Source organism: Callithrix jacchus, chromosome 8, assembly GCF_049354715.1.
Source record: "Callithrix jacchus isolate 240 chromosome 8, calJac240_pri, whole genome shotgun sequence".
Classification (NCBI taxonomy): domain Eukaryota; kingdom Metazoa; phylum Chordata; class Mammalia; order Primates; family Cebidae; genus Callithrix; species Callithrix jacchus.
Window position 1 is genome coordinate 30,593,816 of NC_133509.1, and position 18,478 is coordinate 30,612,293.

General features: G+C 37.9%; 1 protein-coding gene across 6 annotated transcripts in view; it reads right to left on the reverse strand.

Moving 5' to 3' along the window:
• Positions 1 to 18,478, reverse strand: part of TTBK2 (tau tubulin kinase 2) — a 169,032-nt gene that overhangs the window by 89,882 nt on the left and 60,672 nt on the right. Inside the window, exon 2 of one of the 6 annotated variants that reach the window (XM_054240544.2) lies at positions 9,505 to 9,558. The exons of the other annotated variants lie outside the window; for them this stretch is intronic. The gene's annotated coding sequence lies outside the window, so the exon portion shown is untranslated. The remainder of the gene's footprint in view (positions 1 to 9,504; positions 9,559 to 18,478) is intronic. 6 annotated transcript variants of the gene reach the window in all.

Genomic DNA, 18,478 nt, shown 5'->3' on the forward strand with positions numbered 1-18,478 from the left:
CCCAACTCAACCAATCAGCAGTCCCCATTCCCTATCCCCCTGACCACCAAACTATCCTTAAAAACTATTCCTCCAAATTCTTGGGGAGGAAGATTTGAGAAATATCACACATCATCCTCACTGAGCCACACTGCAATTATTAAACTCTCTGCTGCAATAACCATCTCACAGCTTGGCCTATGTGTAGGGATATGCCTTTTCTGTGCAGCAGGTAAGAAGAACCTGCTAAGCTGTTAACAGTACCTGGCAAAATACCCAGTAAAGACTGGGTTTTGTGATTAAATGCTCAATCAATATGTATAAATAAATGAATAGAAGTAATAACAGCTAATAAAATGTGCATAATATGGGTCAGGCGCAGTGGCTCATGCCTATAATCCCAACACTTTGGAATGCTGAGGTGGAGGACTGCTTGAGTCCAGAAGTTACCATCCTGGACAACATGGCAAGGCCACATCCCTACAAAAAACACAAAAATTAGCCAGGTGTGGGGACACATGCCTATAGTTCAACTATTCAGGAAGCTGCGGTAGAAGGCTCAGCTGAGCCTGGGAGGTCAAAGCTGCAGTGAGCAGTGATCATGCCACTGACTTCAGCCTGGGTGACAGAGTGAGACTCTGTCTCAAAATAATTAAATAAATAAGCAAGCATAATATGCACACACAATATGCAAGCATCTTATGCCACACTCTATATTAAGCATGCTATATGCATTTAATCCTGCCAATAATACAAGTATTATTATATTTTCCATTTTTCAAATATGGAAATAGAGGCTTAGGGAGGTTACTTTGTCCAAAATTAACAGCCCGAACATGATGAAGCAGTTTAATTCCAGAGCCTTTGCTCTTAACCAGTATGCCTGGAAATAACAGAAACAGATTTTAAACTCCAGTAACACCTTGTCAATAATTATTTAAAAGGGAAAAAGGCCAGGCGCGGTGGCTCAAGCCTGTAATCCCAGCACTTTGGGAGGCCAAGGTGGGTGGATCACGAGGTCAACAGATCAAGGCCATCCTGGTCAAACCCCATCTCTACTAAAAATACAAAAAAAATTAGCTGGGCATTGTGGCACATGCCTGTAATCCCAGCTACTCAGGAAGCTGAGGCAGGAGAATTGCCTGAACCCAGGAGGCGGAGGTTGCCGTGAGCCGAGATTGCGCCATTGCACTCCAGCCTGGGTAACAAGAGCGAAACTCCGTCTCAAAAAAAAAAAAAAAAAAAGGTAAAGAAGACTGTGAAAGAACAAAAAAAGGACGACCTATTATATGCCAAGTACTAAACTAGGCACTAGAAATACAAGATAAATTAAGTAAGACCCATGTCCTCAAAGAGTTCACAGCCAAGATATGTAAACAAAAAAATGTAATACAGTATGAGTTCTATATTATAAACAGCTATGGATATAAAGAAGATTCAAAAATTGGGCTTATGAGACTTCACATGCACATTAAATCACTAGATTTTACATATTTATGAGAAGAGTATTCTAAAAGAAGGGTCACCCACAAAATCATAAAGGATTTAAGTACATGTGATAGATAATTAATAGAGTTAACAGGCTAGAGGGCTTGATAAGAGTGAAGGTGGGCTGAGGTGGGGAGTATGAGGAGACAAGAAAAGTGAACTAAAACTTTTTATGCCACTGCAACATACAATTGTCCCTTGGTATCAATGGAGGACTGGTTCCAAGACCTTCCTTGGATACCAAAGTCAATCAATGCTCAAATCTCTGATATAAAAAGGGGTACTTGGAGAGTGCAGTGGCTCACGCCTGTAATCCCAGCACTTTGAGAGGCTGAGGGGGGTGGATCACCTGAGGTCAGGAGTTCGAGACCAGCCTGGCCAACCCTGTGAAACCCTGTCTCTACTACAAATACAACAATTAGTTGGACGTGGTGGCAGGTGCCTGTAATTCCAGCTACCTGGGAGGCTAAGGCAAAAGAATCACTTGAACCCGAGGCGGAGGTTGCAGTGAGCTGAGATTGCGCCATTGCACTCCAGTCTGGGCAACAGAGGGAGACTCCATCTCAAAAAAAAAAAGAGAAAAAAATTGGGTACTATTTCCATATAATCTATGCATACCCTCCCATATACAGTCAGGCTTCATTTAACAATAAGAACATGTTCTGAGAAATGCATCCTTAGGTGATTCAGTCACTGTGCAAACATCATAGGGTGTGCTTACAAAAACCTAGATGGTATAGCCTACTACATGCCTAGGTTATATGGTATAGCCTATTGCTCCTAGGATAGAAACCTGTATGACATGTCACTGTACTGGATACTGTAGACAGTTATAATACAATGGTAAGTATTTATGTACTGTACACTAAAAACACAGTATTACAATCTCATGGGACCACTGTCACTGAAGAAAATGCTGTTGTGTGATGCATGACTATATTTTAAATAATCTCCAGATTACTTATGATACCTAATACATAATGCTCTGTAAATAGTTGCCATATTGATTGTTTAGTAATAAATAATAGAAAAAAAAGTCTATACATATTTAGTACAGATGCAATTTTTTTTCTCTTTTTTTTTTTTGAGAAGTCTTGTTCTGTCACCCAGACTGGAATGCAGTGGTGCAATCTCATCTCACTGCAACCTCTGCCTCCTAGGTTCAAAAAATTCTCATGCCTCAGCCCCCCAAGAAGCTGGGATTACAGGCATGTACCACCATGCCTGGCTAATTTTTGTATTTTTAGTAGAGACAGGGTTTCACCATTAGGGCAGGCTGGTCTCGAACTCCTGACCTCAAATAATCCACCCACCTCAGCCTCCCAAAGTGCTGAGATTACAGGCGTGAGCCACTATGCCCAGCCATTTTCCTAATATTTTCAATCCGTGGTTGACTGCATCCACAGATGTGGAATGCATGGATGTAGAACTCACTGACAGGAACAGCCAACTATAATATGAAATAAATTTAGTCTCTGTCCCTCCTACTTGTTACCTAGTTTCTAAAATCTGTAGAATTTTCTGAATGATAGAAATATCTTTTGTTATTTATGACTCTTTTGATAACATCTGAGTTTATGTTAGTCACATAACTGGGAAGCCCCTGTATAATCAGATGGGGCGAGTCACCAGAAAGACTAAGTGCTTAGAGGAGAGGGTTGGAAATATCAGTCTCACCCGTCAACTTCAAGGAAAGGTGAGTGGAAGGGGTAGAGATTAACCTCTATAAAGACTTTTGAACAATGAGATTTGTGAGCTTCCGGTTTGCTGAATAAGTGGAAGCGCTGGGTGGGTGGCCTACCCAGAGAGGGCACAGAAGCTCCCCCCTCCTCAATACCTTACCCTTATCCATCTCTTCATCCAGCTGTTCATCTGTATCCTTTGCAATATGCTTTTTAATAAACTGGTAAACATGTTTCCCTGAGTTCTGTGAGCCATTCTAGCACGTTAATCAAACCCAAGGCGGGGAGGATCAAGGGAGTCCCAATTAGCAGCCAGTCAGTCAGAAGCATAGTTTAAGCCATTCTAATGGTGTGCAGTGGTATCTCACTGTGCATTCTCCTAATGTTTAGTTATGTTAAACATCTTCTCATGAACTCATTTAACACTCTATTTCTTCTTTTAAGTACCTGTAAAAGCTTATTAAGTATTTTTAATTAAACTGCATTCTTATTGTTGAGTTTTCAGAGTGCTTTATGTATTCTGAAAGTAAGTCCTTTACAGGTGATTTGCAAATATTTTTCTTCCACCCTGTAACTTGTCTTTCATTTTCTTCATGTCTTTTGCAAGCAAAGTTTTTAACCTAATGAAATCCAAATTATCAATTTTTTTATTTTATGAATCCTGCTTTTGTTGTCATCTGACAAGCTTCTTGCCTAAACTCAAGTTACAAAGATCTTCTCCATGTTTTCTTCTAAAAGTTTTACAGCTTTATATCTCACGTTCAGATGAGTGATACACCTTAAGTAAATTTTTGTTACGTGTGTGGTTTAGGCAGAGGTTCTTATTTTTGTATAAGGATGCCCAATAGTTCCAACACCAAGACTATTCTAACTGCCTTTGTAACTTTGTAGATTATTATTGGCCTTCTTTGTGTGGGTTAGCCTATGTCCAAAAACTATTTTATTTCACTTGATCTATACGTCTATGCCTTTGCCAATACCACTCTCTTGATTATCCTAGTTCTGTACTAAGTTTTAAAATCATATAGTTTGATTTTTCTTTTTTTGCTTATATTTTATATTTTTAGACAGGATCTCACTCTGTCACCTAGGCTGTAGTACTGTGGCACAATCATAGTGCACTCAAACTCCTGGACTCTGGCAATCCTCCCATTTTAGCCTCCCAAGCAGCAGAGGACTACAGGCATGTACCACCATGTTGAGCCTTTTTTCTCTTAGTTTGTAGAGATGGTGATCTCACTATGCATTTTTTAATTGACTGAAATTATATATATTTATTGTATAAACATGATGCTTTGAAGACGTGTACGCTGTGGAATGACTCAATCAAACTAACAGCATGCCTCACAAACACAACATTTCTAATGAGAAGAACATTTAAAGTCTATTCTCTATGTAGTTTAATTTTTTTCCAACATTATTCTTCTTTTCCAACATTGTTTTGGCTACTCTAGGTCCTTTGCCTTTCAATATTAACTTCAGAACCAGCTTCTCTATAACTACAAAAAGTACTACTGGGATTTTTATTATATTTCATTAAATCTGTAAATCAATTTGGGGAGAATGAACATCTTTACTATAGTGAACCTTCCAATTCATGAATATGGTATGCCTCTCCATTTATTTAAATCTTCTTTTATTTCTTTAATCAGGGGTCTATAGTTTTCAGCATAAAAATCCTGCATATACTTCATTACATTTATACCCTACATATTTCATTTCTTCAGAGCTATTGAAATTTTTAAAAATTCAGTTCTCAATTCATTCCTAGTACATAGAAATATGGTTGCTTTTTGTGGCCTGATCTTGTATTGCTTGCTAAACTCATTTATTTTAGGAAGTTTTTATAGATTCTTGGGATTTTTTATATTGACAAATCATGTCATCTACAAACAGGAACAGTTTTATTTCCTCCTTTTAAGTCTGTATGTCATTATTTCTTTCTATATCTTTGCTGCATCAAACTCAGTCTCTTCTTATTCTGGGTTGCTGATGACACAAACATTAGATGTTTTGGTATTACTTATAGGTCACTGAGGCTCTATTTATTCTTTTACATGTTTTTCCTTTGTTGTTCAGATTAGACCATTTCTATTGATCTGTTTTCAAGTTCAGTGACTCTTTCATCTATCATGTCCATTCTGCTATTGAACACATTTGGTGAGCTTTTTACATCTGTTATTGTACATCTTGGGTCTAAATGTTCCATTTCATTGTTCTTAATATCTTCTATTCCCTTGCTAAGACTGTCTTCCTGCTCATTCTTGGAGCGAAGTCTTAATCTGATTTAAAGTCTCTTTGATATAATTTTAACATCTCTATGATCCTGGCATTGGCATCTATATTCTATCTTTTTCTATGTGAGTTCAGATGTGTCTGATTCTTTTTTTTTTTTTTTTTTTTTTCCTTTTTGAGACGGAGTTTCGCGCTTGTTACCCAGGCTGGAGTGCAATGGCGCGATCTCGGCTCACGGCAACCTCCGTCTCCTGGGTTCAGGCAATTCTCCTGCCTCAGCCTCCTGAGTAGCTGGGATTACAGGCATGTGCCACCATGCCCCGCTAATTTTTTGTATATTTTTTTTTAGTAGAGACGGGGTTTCACCATGTTGACCAGGATCGTCTCGATTTCTTGACCTTGCGATCCACCCGCCTCGGCCTCCCAAAGTGCTGGGATTACAGGCTTGAGCCACCGTGCCCGGCCGTGTCTGATTCTTTTTAAGCTGAGTGATTCTAGGTTGTATTCTGGACATTTTGAATATTATATCATGAGACTCTAGGTCTTATTTAAGTCCCACCATGAATATTGGTATTTTTGCTTTAGCCAGTAATTGGCCCAGTTGAGTTGATGCTTCAAGTTCTGACCAGCCTTCTGTAGGTTGTATTTCTAATGACAGTTCAGTTTGCAAAACCTTTGCAGCTATATTTAATGTGTTCCATAAGTAACCCCACATAATTTCCAGTTTGGGATGTGGGCAGTGGTCTATTCCATAATTCAATTCTCAAAGTCCATATATGCTGTTTAGGATCAGACCTATGCATACACAGCTTGGAGGTCAGCTCAAGAGTCCATAAGCAACTTTAGGTGGTCAGTTTCCCAAGTTTCTCCCTCTTCTACACTCTTTAATTTCACCGGGCCTCCCCTTTTCCAGTCTTCCAGCAGAACTCTGGGGTTTTATTAACACCACTCTGCAGAGTACTTTCCATGACTGTGCTCACATCAGGCAGGGGCAAGCAACAGAACAGCAGAGGGAGAAAAAAAACAGTGCAGATTTGCCCAACTCTTTTCAGACCACAGCTTCTCCAATCTGAGAGGAAGAATTCTCTCTCTCTATTTTAGGCTCTTGCCTGCCCCCATTAAGGCCACTGCAGCCACTATCAAGAACTGTTTTGAGGCCTGGGTATAAGAGAATAAAGAAAAGAAAAAAAGAGAGAAACATATAGGATTTCCATGCTTTCTCAGGACATTAGGAGACCCCTTTCCTCCTCCTTGAGTCAGAACTAGAAGACTTCTCTTGATGCATTTTCTGTCTGTGTCAATGCTCACTTCCAAGTTCCAGGATACATTAAATTCAGGCTGGGGCATACTGGAAGAAAATAATGGTAAACTCACTGCTGGTTCAATGGCACTTTCAATTCTGGTCTTCTTCCCCAGTCTGTCCCTACATTTACTTTTCAGAATCCTCAAATAGCCACTTTAAGAATTTTGCCCAGGTTTTTAGCTGCATTCAAGTAGGAGAGACATGAAGTGTGCTTACTCCATCTTATCTGGAACCAGAACCTGGACTACAGTTTTTGGTAACAAACTTTGTAGAACTGATTATTTTAAACTACTTGTATGATGTTGATTTTTAAAAATTAAAAATAAATCCTATAATAATCTTATTGAGGCAGAGGGAAAAAGCAAGTTAGCAGAATCACATTTTTTTAAAAGCATATATACCTTTGGACATTATATGTATGCAGAAAAAAGTGAAGTTCTTAATTGTACTTTGCTTCATATCTTTGAATCTTGTTTTACCTGTGGATTGTTATAAATATTAGGACTACTGTATGTTTTTTAAAAAAAGGGAAAAAAAAGCAGGTATTATCCAAAGTGTGAGAAAAAGGAAGCAGTTTTCAGGTGAGAGCCTGTAAGCCTAAAGAAACTGAAAACACTTCAGGATGACCAGTACTCTGGGTATAAGCTCAACATTTTCTATAGAAGAAGCAGAAGAAGCAGGCAAGGGTCAGTTCCATGTTTTGTATGCCATGTTAAGGTGTGTGGACTTCACATGAGAAAAAGAAGACTATGAACAGTTTTTAGCAAAGGCTGGGGAGTGAAATAACTGTTCAGTATGTCTGAAGGATCATTCTTGCTGCGAAACATTAAGGCGAATAGAAAATTAACCTTAGTGACTGAACTGAAGGGACACACTGAGTTGTAGAACAGCATATATAGTCTGATTCCATATGTTGTTGGTGAAGGGGAATAAGGGAGATTTTATATATGCATATATATATATATAAACATATAGATTATATATATTATGTTAGACATATGATTTTATATGTGTGCATATATGTATCTATGCACTGATTATATAGAGCTGATTATAATATGCATAGAACATTTCCGGAAAATACACAGGAAACTGATAACAGGTGGTTAACCGTGGAGAAGAAAGTGAGGGGCTTAAAGGAAACTTACTTCTCACTATTCTGTTGTGCTGATTTTTAAGTTTCTTATTGTGACCATTTACACTCTTAAAAAGGTTTATTAGTGAAATGGAAGGAGGCTTTATGCATGAACTGGATATTAGTTATCTATGAATTATATTAAAACAAGATAAAGTATGAATGAGTCTAACATTCAGTAGCACTGTTCTACGATAGCATTAGCATTCAAACACTACTATAGATCTCCCCACACAAAAGATACTACCAACTTTTTTAATTAAATGAAGTTTTACTCTGTCACCCAGGCTGGAGTACGCGATCTTGGCTCACTGCAACATTCACATCCTGGGTTCAAGCAATTCTCCTAGCTCAGCCTCCGAAGTATCTGGACTACAGGTGTGCACCAGCACATCCAGCTAATTTTTGTATTGTTAGTAGATACAGTGTTTCATCACGTTGGCCAGACTGGTCTCGAACTCCTGACATCAAGTGGTCCTACCTCAGCATCCCAAAGTGCTGGGATTATAGGCGTAGCCACCACGCCCGGCCATTACCAGCTATGTATACATTAAGTTCACAACATAAAATAGCTTTTAATTACATTACAATACAATGGGTACAAAGTGATAAAGTAAAATATCTTCTCCTTCCCTAAACCCTCTGATTCTAATCACCTCAGGGGCTTCCTGAGTTATATGTGATTCTAAACGTCCTTTATATTTATAATATAAAGATTGCATATTTTAATATACTTTATATATTTATATATCAATTTATATAGATACATAAATATGTACATATATTTTTAGGCAAATATACATATATTCTATTCCATTTCAAGGAAATAGACCTCTCCTCCTTAAAATAATCTAGACCTATTCTATTCTCTATGTGTCATTTTTCTAAACAAAAGCAGAGTTAATGAATAAATGAATCCCCAAGCCTACAGATAATGTTACATCTTCCAAGGAGAAAAATGTTAAAATGAGCATACTCAACAGGTGAAGTTCTCAGAGACCTCCATACACCCTTGATGGAACAATGAACATCAACAAGGACAAGCAAAAATGCACAGGATAAAATAAACAAAAGAGTAAATTATATGTTAGAAAGCTATAATAAAGGGTAAGGATGTATCTCTAATTTTTCAGGTCCCAGTATGTAACTATTTTGCTCTCCCACAAAAGGTCCCTGTGGAGCAATTTTCAGTCTTCTATGCTGGATAAACCAGCAGTCTAATCCAGAAATTACGTATTTCTTCTATTCTTATGACTGGGAAAAAGGAGTAGTCATACTTTGCAGCAGTAGCTGGAGACTTCGAGCAGGGAAGGCATAACAGGTGCAGTTGCTCTCCTGTAATAGTAACCCTTCTTCCCAACTCTCAGCTTGTGCTCTGCAGCCTAAAAGGCAAAAATAAAATCCAGGACCAACATTTCAGGGTAAAAAAAAAAAAAATCCCTAAAAATCAAAACAAAATAATTTCCTCTTCATGACCTATAAGGAAAAATGTAGTTTTTCCTGCATTTATATGAGGCAAGACAAATGAATTCCCAAATATCTCAAATGAGAACAAGCTTGTTTTGTTATCAAACAATGACATTTATTCTATTATTTGTTTGCTATTAGTTGCACCTCCACTCACTTCAGAGGACATAAAGGAGAAAAATTTTAAATAATTAAATAATCCTTCAATGAATTACCTTTTCATCCAAGGGAATAAACAGAAAAACATCAGTTCTACTCAGGTTGGTGCACTGAAAAATGAAAAAGTACAAGAGATAATGCTGATCACTCACAGCATAAAGTAAGGAGCTAAAAGGGGACAGAAGAGCCAAACAATTTTCTAATCAATCACTGACTTAAGTAGTGATTTTTAAATATATCAACTTCATCAGATTGAACATACTATGAAGAGAATACACATAAGAATAAATGAGCGTGCCTGTAATCCCAGCTATTCAGGAGGCTGAGGCTGAAGAATCACATGAACCCAGGAGGTAGAGGTTGCAGGGAGCTGAGATGGCACCACTGTACTCCAGCCTGGGCAACAGTTTGAGACTCCATTCCCTCTCAAAAAAATAAAAAGAACAAATGACAAATCAGATCTACAGAATATTTTTATTTATTTATTTACTTAGACGCAGGGTCTCACTCTGTCACCCAGATTAGAATGCTGTGGCATAATTATGACTCACTGGAGCCTTGACCTCCTGGGCTCAAGTGATCCTCCCACCTTGGCCTCCCAAGTAACTGGGTCCACAGGCACACACCATGAAACTTGGCTTTTTTGTTGTTGTTGTTGTTGTAGAGACAGGGTTTCTCACTATGTTGCTCAGGCTGATCTCATACTCCTGGCCTCAAGTGATCCTCCTGCCTTGGCTTCCCAAAGTGCTAGGATTATAGGCATGAGCCACTGCACCTGGCCTACGAATACTTTAAAAAGAAAAAGATTTTGTTGTGTTCAAGTAAATATTTACATATCAATTAGAAGCCAGTAAACAATGTATAAACTTTTAAAGATCCCAAGAAGACTTCCTTTGATAAAACAATATATTAAGTATAATTACAGCAAGTCCTAATTTAATGTCATTGAGAGGTGCTTTCAGTAAAACAACATGCAACATAGTTTGGTCCTCAAAAACCCTTATTGAGTTCAAAGTCATTTTGTCATAACATTGGTGAGGAAAAAGAATTGGTTTTGTATTCATTGTTTCACTTAAAGTTGCAGTTTCCAACTACCTACTGAGACTTAATTGAGGACTTACTGTAATAGGAATTTTACAATATTCTGAATTCTTAAAACATTAGACCGAACTATATGCAAGAGTAATAAATAAATAAATAAATAAATAAATAAATAAATAAATAAAACACCTCAATTCCTTAAACCAAATGAAAATTTTCTGGAAGATCCAGGGGACTGTCCTCCATTATAACAAAGAATTGAATCTTTATTATAATGACACGGTCTTGGGACTCTGAGCCCTAGTCATCCAAAGATGAGTAAGAAGTATTTATAGCACTTTTTGGCAAATTATTCCAGAACCTTAAAATTTATTTTTCTTATTCATAAAAAAATCAACAATAAAATTTATGAAGTAAATAACCAGAAATGGAAGAGGTATGTTATCTTATCTTCCCACATCAATTTACAAATATATGCTATCACTGAAATGAAGATACTCTGTGCTTTTTTTATTTTGCCAGTAAGCATAATACAAAAGTCAAGTTTAAATATACATAATATCTGCCTTTTAAGAGGCCTGCAATTTAAAAGAGAATACGAATTTATTTATTTATTTTTGATACAGACTCTCACTCTTGTCACCCAGGCTGGAGAGCAATGGCACAATCTCCATTCACTGCAACCTCCGGCCTCTTGGGTTCAAGTGATCTCCTGCCTCAGCCTCCTGAAATTTTAAAATTTCTTAAGTACCACACCACAAGTTGAAAAGTACACAAGATAATAAACAAGGCAAAATACAGTCCTTATTAAAACATATTGAGAGAAGTGTGTTTGCCCAATAGCAATTAGTACCCTAGTGGTCATATTGTAGTCTCAATTGTTTCCCAATATAAGGAAACACATTTACTAGGAGAAACAGGGTTCCTGATTCTGAATATGGCACAGAAAAAATTTACCAAAAATCTGAAATACTCTGCTGTGCCAGAAAACAAGGATGACATCAAAGAATATTGAAGTTATAGAAGAAGAACACAGAAACCAATCTGAAAGGGCTTCCACTAGTCAAAGATAGGAAATTTAAGTTTCAAAAGGATAATGACTTCAATGGTTTAAAATAAAATATAGAAAAAAAATGTTAAGTTCATAATCATACTCAAAACAAAAAAACAAATCACCGGTCATATAAGAGCACAACTTATTTTTCTGAATATTGATCAATAAAAGAGAAGAAAACTCCTATACTAACTATATTTCAGGGGAAACAAATAATAGAATAACATTCACTCAGTAGAATAATTTCAGTTAAGGAATTTATTTATTTTTTTTTTCCCAAGATGGAGTCTTGTTGTGTCACCAGGCCTGGAGTGCAGTGGCACAATATTGGCTCACTACAACATACACCTCCTGGGTTCAAGCAATTCTCCTGCCTCAGCCTTCCGAGTAGCTGGGATTACAGGCATGCACCACCACGGCTGGCTAATTTTTGTATGTTTAGTAGAGATGGGGTTTCACCATGTTGGCCAGGCCGGTCTCAAACTCCTGACCTTGTGATCTGCCTGCCTTGGCCTCCCAAAATACCAGGATTACAGGTGTGAGCCACTGCATCAGGACAGTTAAGGAATTTAGAAGGAATCAGAGAATTAGGAAAACCACCATTTTGCAACCCCTAATGAAAACAATGAATCTAGGTGATGTGTTCTTGCCAACAATAACAGCTTGAATCTCATTAAGCCTCTAGATCTAATTAGGAGTTCGCAAGAAATAAGGATGGAAGAACATGTTAAAAGACATACAAGAACGCAATCAGAGGGAATGATCCAAGATGGCCAATCGCTAACATCCCGGGATTGCAGCTCTCAGGGAAGGCGCGGAGAACTAGAGGACGCCACACTTTCAGACAAAGTCTGGTCGCTAACGGAGCAGAAGATCCCCCAGTGGTGGAAACACACGAGTCGCCAGCGCGACTCTCCTGGTCGGCGCTGCAGTGGTCGGCGCTGCAGCGCTCGGAGCAGAGTAAACGGGACCGGTTCCCCTTCTGACCGAGGTTTGGAGCCCTGGGAAGGCAGAGTCGCCTACTACCGACACAAGAAGGAAGCCTGACAGGAGAATCCTGGGCAGAAAAGCACCATCAGTTTTAACGCTGCTGCTCTGGCCCTGGGAACTAACAACCTGGACGTCCACTCAAGAGACCTAATCTGAAAGTTGCTAATTTCAAAGACGACAGGAGGATAAATTTACAATGACGGGAAGAAACCAGCGTAAAAACGCTGAGAATACTCAAAGTCAGAACGCCTCTCCCTCTAAAGATGATCACAGTTCCACATCAACAATGGAACAAGGCTTGATGGAGAACGAGCACCTCCTGATGACAGAATCACTCTTCAAGGAATGGACAATAACAAACCGGTGAGTTAAAAGAACATGTTGTAGCCCAACGTAAAGAAACTAGGAACTTTGAAAAAAGGTTTGATGAAACCCTATTGAGAACAGACAACTTAGAGAGGAGTATGAGTGAATTAATGGAACTGAAGAATACAATACAGGAACTCCGAGAAGTATGCACAGGTTTAAACACTCGAATTGTTCAAGCAGAAGAAGGGATATCAGAGGTCAAAGTCCAACTTAATGAAATAAAACGTGAAGAAAAGATTAGAGAAAAAAGGATAAAAAGGAATGAGCAAAGTCTCCAAGAAATGTGGGACTATGTGAAAAGACCAAATTTACGTTTGATAGGTGTACCTGAATGCGACGGAGAGAAGGAATCCAAGCTGGAAAATACCCTTCAGGATATTATTCAGGAAAATTTTCCTAAACTAGCAAAGCAGGTCAACATTCAACCCCAGGTAATACAGAGACCACCACAAAGATATTCCTCAAGAAGAGCAACCCCAAGGCACATAATCGTTAGATTCACCAGGGTTGAAACGAAGGAGAGGATACTAAGGGCAGCCAGAGAGAAAGGTCAGATTACCCACAAAGGCAAGCTTATCAGACTTACAGCAGATCTCTCAGCAGAAACTCTACAAGCCAGAGGAGAGTGGGGGCCAATATTCAACATCCTCAAAGAACAGAACCTTCAGCCCAGAATTTCATATCCAGCCAAACTAAGCTTCACAACTGAAGGAAAAATAAAATCTTTTATGAACAAGCAAGAACTCAGAGATTTTATTACCACCAGGCCTGCTTTACAAGAGCTTCTGAAAGAAGCATTACACACAGAAAGAAACAACCAGTATTAGCCTTTCTAAAAATACACCAAAAAGTAAAGAGCACCAACATAAAGAAGAATTTACACTAACAAATGGATAAAACATCAAATGGCAGGAACCCTAAATTTAAACTGACTAAATCTCCCAATCAAAAGACACAGCCAAAACCCAATGGCATGTTACATCCAGACCTGTTTCACATGCAAGGATACACAAAGACTCAAAACAAAGGGATGGAGAAAGATTTACCAACCAAATGGAGAGCAAAAATAAATAATAAATAAATAAAAAGCAGGAGTTGCAATTCTTGTATCGGATAAAATAGATTTTAAAGCAACAAAGATATAGTGGTAAAAGGATCAATGCAACAACAAGAGCTAACGATCCTAACACCCAGATAGAAGACTTAGATTCAATGAGACAGAAAATTAATAAGGATATCAAGGACTCGAACTCAGATCCAGAACAAGTAAACTTAATAAATATTTATAGAGCTCTCCACTTCAAATACACAAAATATACATTCTTGTCAATACCACATCACACCTACCCATAAGTTTAAATGAAACATTGATTAGCCATTATTAATACCCAATTTTTTTCAAAATAAAGCAAAATTTCCATTTACTCTCCCTCTTTCTCTTCCTCTTTCTTCCTATCCTTTACTTATTTTTTTTCTTTCTCTAGAAAAAAAAAAAAAAAGAATGCAATCAGCCATATCCAGATTTTAGACTATTTTATCAAACTAAGAACTTCATTCCTTCAACAAAAAAATGGAAAGGCAAAGGAAAAAAAAAGTAGGGGAGAACAAACTCTGTTACATGACAACAAAATATACGGCAATATGCCTGCCTTGTATATTAATCCTAATTTGAACAAAGCCAACTGCAAAATGATATTTTTGAAATAATGAGATAAATTAAATACTGGATAGATATGAGATGGTACTGTAAAGTAATGGTTAATTTTGTTAGGTTTTTAATACTATTGTGTTCACATTATTAAGAAAGGTATTATTTTAGGAGGCCAAGGCAAAGAGATCATCTGAGACCAGGAGTTCAAGTTCTCAACATAGTGAGACCTTGTCTCTACTTTAAAAAATATATTTTTATGAAAAAAGAAAAAGAAAGAAAAGAATCCCCTAGTGTAAATGGCAGACTTCAGTTAATAAAAATCTAAGACCAGGTGCGGTGGCTCTCACCTGTAATCCCAACACTTTGGAAGGCCCAGGCAGGTGGATCACCTGAGGTCAGGAGTTCAAGACAAGCCTGACCAACATGTCAAAACACTGTCTCTACTAAAAATACAAAAATTAGCAGGATGTGGTGGCACACACCTGTAATCTCAGGTATTCAAGAGGCTGAAGGAGGAGAATTGCTTGAACCTGGGAGACAGAGGTTGCAGTGAGCCAAGATCATGCCACTGCAATTCAGCCTAAGCAACAGAGTGAAACTCTGTCTCAGAAAAAAAAACAAACTATCAATATTGGTTCATCAATTGTAACACTGTATCACAAGAATGCAAAGTGTTAATAATAGTAAACACTGGATGGGGAGTCTGTACACAGGAACTTTACATTTTCTACTCAATTTTGTGTAAACCTAAAACTGTTCTAAAAAGTTAAGTCCAGGTCCAGATACAGTGCCTCATGCCTATAATTTCAGCACTTTTGGAGGCCAAGGCAAGAAGACTGTGTGAGGCCCAGAGTTCAAGACCAGCCTGGGCAAAATAGCAAAACTCCATCTCTACAAATTAAAAAAAAAAAAAAAATTAGTTGGGCATAGTGCCATGCACCTGAAGTCCCAGCTTCTCAAGAGGCTGAGACAGAAGTATTGCCTGAGCCCAAGAGTTCAAGATTGCAGTTAGCCATAATTGTGCCACTATACTCCAGCCTAAGAAAGAGAATATGTCTAAAAAAAGAAAAAAAAAGTCCATTAATTAAAAAAAGAAAATCTGAGAACATGGGTTTCCTCTCCAATGAGTCTCCAATCCATTCTTACAACTGGTCACCTAAGGAAATTCTACAGCCTGTTATTTCACTTTTCAAAAATACAAATCCCATACATTACCCTAATGCTTAACACATGTACTTCTAATACGTTCTTACATAAAAACTTTCATAACTTTTTTTTTTTTTTTTGCAATGGATAAATGGCAAAAACTTTCTATGCTTTAGTAAGTACAACTTAATGGGGCCAGGCTCAGTGGCTCACAACTGTAATCCCAGTACTCTGGGAGGCCAAGGCAGGTGGATCACCTGAGGTCACAAGTTCAAGACAAGCCTGTCCAACATGGTAAAATCCTGTCCCTACTAAAAATACAAAAATTAGCCAGGCATGGTGGCACAAGCCTGTAGTCCCAGCTACTAGGGAGGCTGAGGCAGGAGGATCACTTGAACCCAGGAGGCAGAGGTTGCAGTGAGCCGAGATTGCACTCCAGCCTGGCTGACAAAGCAAGACCCTGTCTCAAAACTGAAACAATAACAAACCAAAAAAAACAAGTTAATGGATTCACAAAATCATCAATCAACTAAGCTCTCACAGGCAAAGTAATGTCAGCCAAATTTTGATACATCAAACACCCCATATCCCAACTCCACACATTCTCTTACTGGGAACTAGGAATACAAATCTATAAAACAAAGTAGACTTATATATAAAGAATATTTCCATTACAAAAACAAAGGAGCCCCATTTATTAGACAGAAATAGATACTCAAAAAATTATATGATGTCTATAAATTCTTTTAAAGTACTCCAGAAATGTGGGAAAAAATGTATTAGGAATGGTATATATTTACAACAATATTGGCCAAAATGCTGATACTTATTAAGACTGAGTTTTGGATACATGAATGTTTCATTATATAATTCTATTTTGGTACTTAAATTTTTAATAATAAAAAATTAGGGGAATGGACTTTATTTCCAGTTCCACAAGTGAGGCACATGGAAGCTGCCACACCATTCTATCAACAAGTACAAAGCTGAACAAGTGAAAAAAATCAACTCTTCTTACAGCAAACTGTTGCCACCAAAATTGGAAAGAGAGATGAGCAGACACAGAGAGTCACGACATACAAGAGCAGAAACATCCACAGGAGCCAGTGCCAGAGTAGAAAAACCTGAATTGCAACTGACAGATTGCTGGAGGCTAGGTGTCAACAGGCCCAAGACTAAAATTTCAGGGGTACCTAGGCATAGGTATGCTTTCTGAAATTTACAGAACTATTAGACAGAAATCATGCTTTTGTGAGTTTTACCTTTAGGAGTTGAACCAGTTTTTCACAGTATATACAGGAGAAAAATTCCCTCATGCTTCCAGCAGGGGGAAGAGAAAAGGAACCATTTTAAAATATGCCACAACATTCTGTTCTTCCTAACAAGGTCTGCCCTCAGGAGAAACAAGTTATCTACACCTAACCTGCTGGAGTTTGTTTTATTTATTTATTTTTATTTAATTTTAATTTTTTTATTTTTTCAAGCAGGGTGTCATTCTGTTGCCCAGGCTGGAGTGCAGTGGCACAATCATAGCTCACTGCAGCCTTGACCTTCTGGGCCCAAGTGATCTTCCCACCTCCCAGCCTCCTGAGTAGCTGGGACTACAGATGCATACCACCACGCACAGATAATTTTTTGTATTTTTTGTAGAAGTGGGATTTTACCACATTGCCCAGGCTGATCTCAATCTCCTGTGCTCAAGCAATCTGTCCACCTCAGCCTCCCAAAGTGCTGGAATTACAGGCGTGAGCCACCATGCCTGGCCTGGGTTTTTATTGAAGCTTAATTAATCTGAAGGAGAGAGGAAATACCCAAATGCAACCCATTCTAACCATCCTGTCCCACCTAATGGGGTGTGGGAAGACTAGAAGCCCTTATAAAGTTCACAGTCCAGAGGTAAAGGCACACTAAAATACTGAGAACAAATCATAGAACTATGGAATACTTCCCCTCTCCACCTCTCTTACCATGTCACTAAGAGTCTATTTTTAGCAGTTGCTTTTATGCAGTACATTATGTATAGCCATCAAGAAAAATATGCAAGGAACACTAGAAGGCAAAAAAACACAATTTGAACAGAAAAAGCAAATATCAGAACCAAACATGGCAGAGATATTGAAATAATCAGATCAGGAATTTAAAACAACATTGATTAATATGCTGAGGGCTCTAACGGATAAAGTTGACACCATGCAAGAAGAGGTAGGTAATGTAAGCAGAGATAAAAATCCTAAGAAAAAACCAAAGGGAAACACAAGAACACTGTAACAGAAACGATGAAAGCCTTTTATGGGCTTATGAGTAGACTGGACACAGCTGAGAAAAAAAAAAGTATCTGAGCTTGAAGGTATATCTACAGAAATCTCCAAATGAGAAAATCACAGAGGACAAAGACAGACACAGAAAGAAAACAAACAACAAAACAGAAGAGAGGATTAAGGGACAACTATAAAAGATGTAACAAATACATATACAATGGGAACACCAGAAGGGAAAGAGAGAAAGGAACAGATAACTATATGAATCAATGACTAAGAATTTCCCCAAGTTAATGTGAAACACCAAACCAGAGATCCAGGAAATTCAGAAAATGCCAGGTGGGATAAATGAAAAAAAAAAAAAAAAAAAAAAGCCAAAAACCTACATCTACACATATTATTTTAAACCATCAAAGGTAAAGAAACACCTTTGACTCCAAAGGAGCAGTTTGGAAAGAAAGAAAAATTTCTGAATGAAGCTAGAGAGGAAAGAAAAACAAGTCTTAGCTATGGAGGAACAA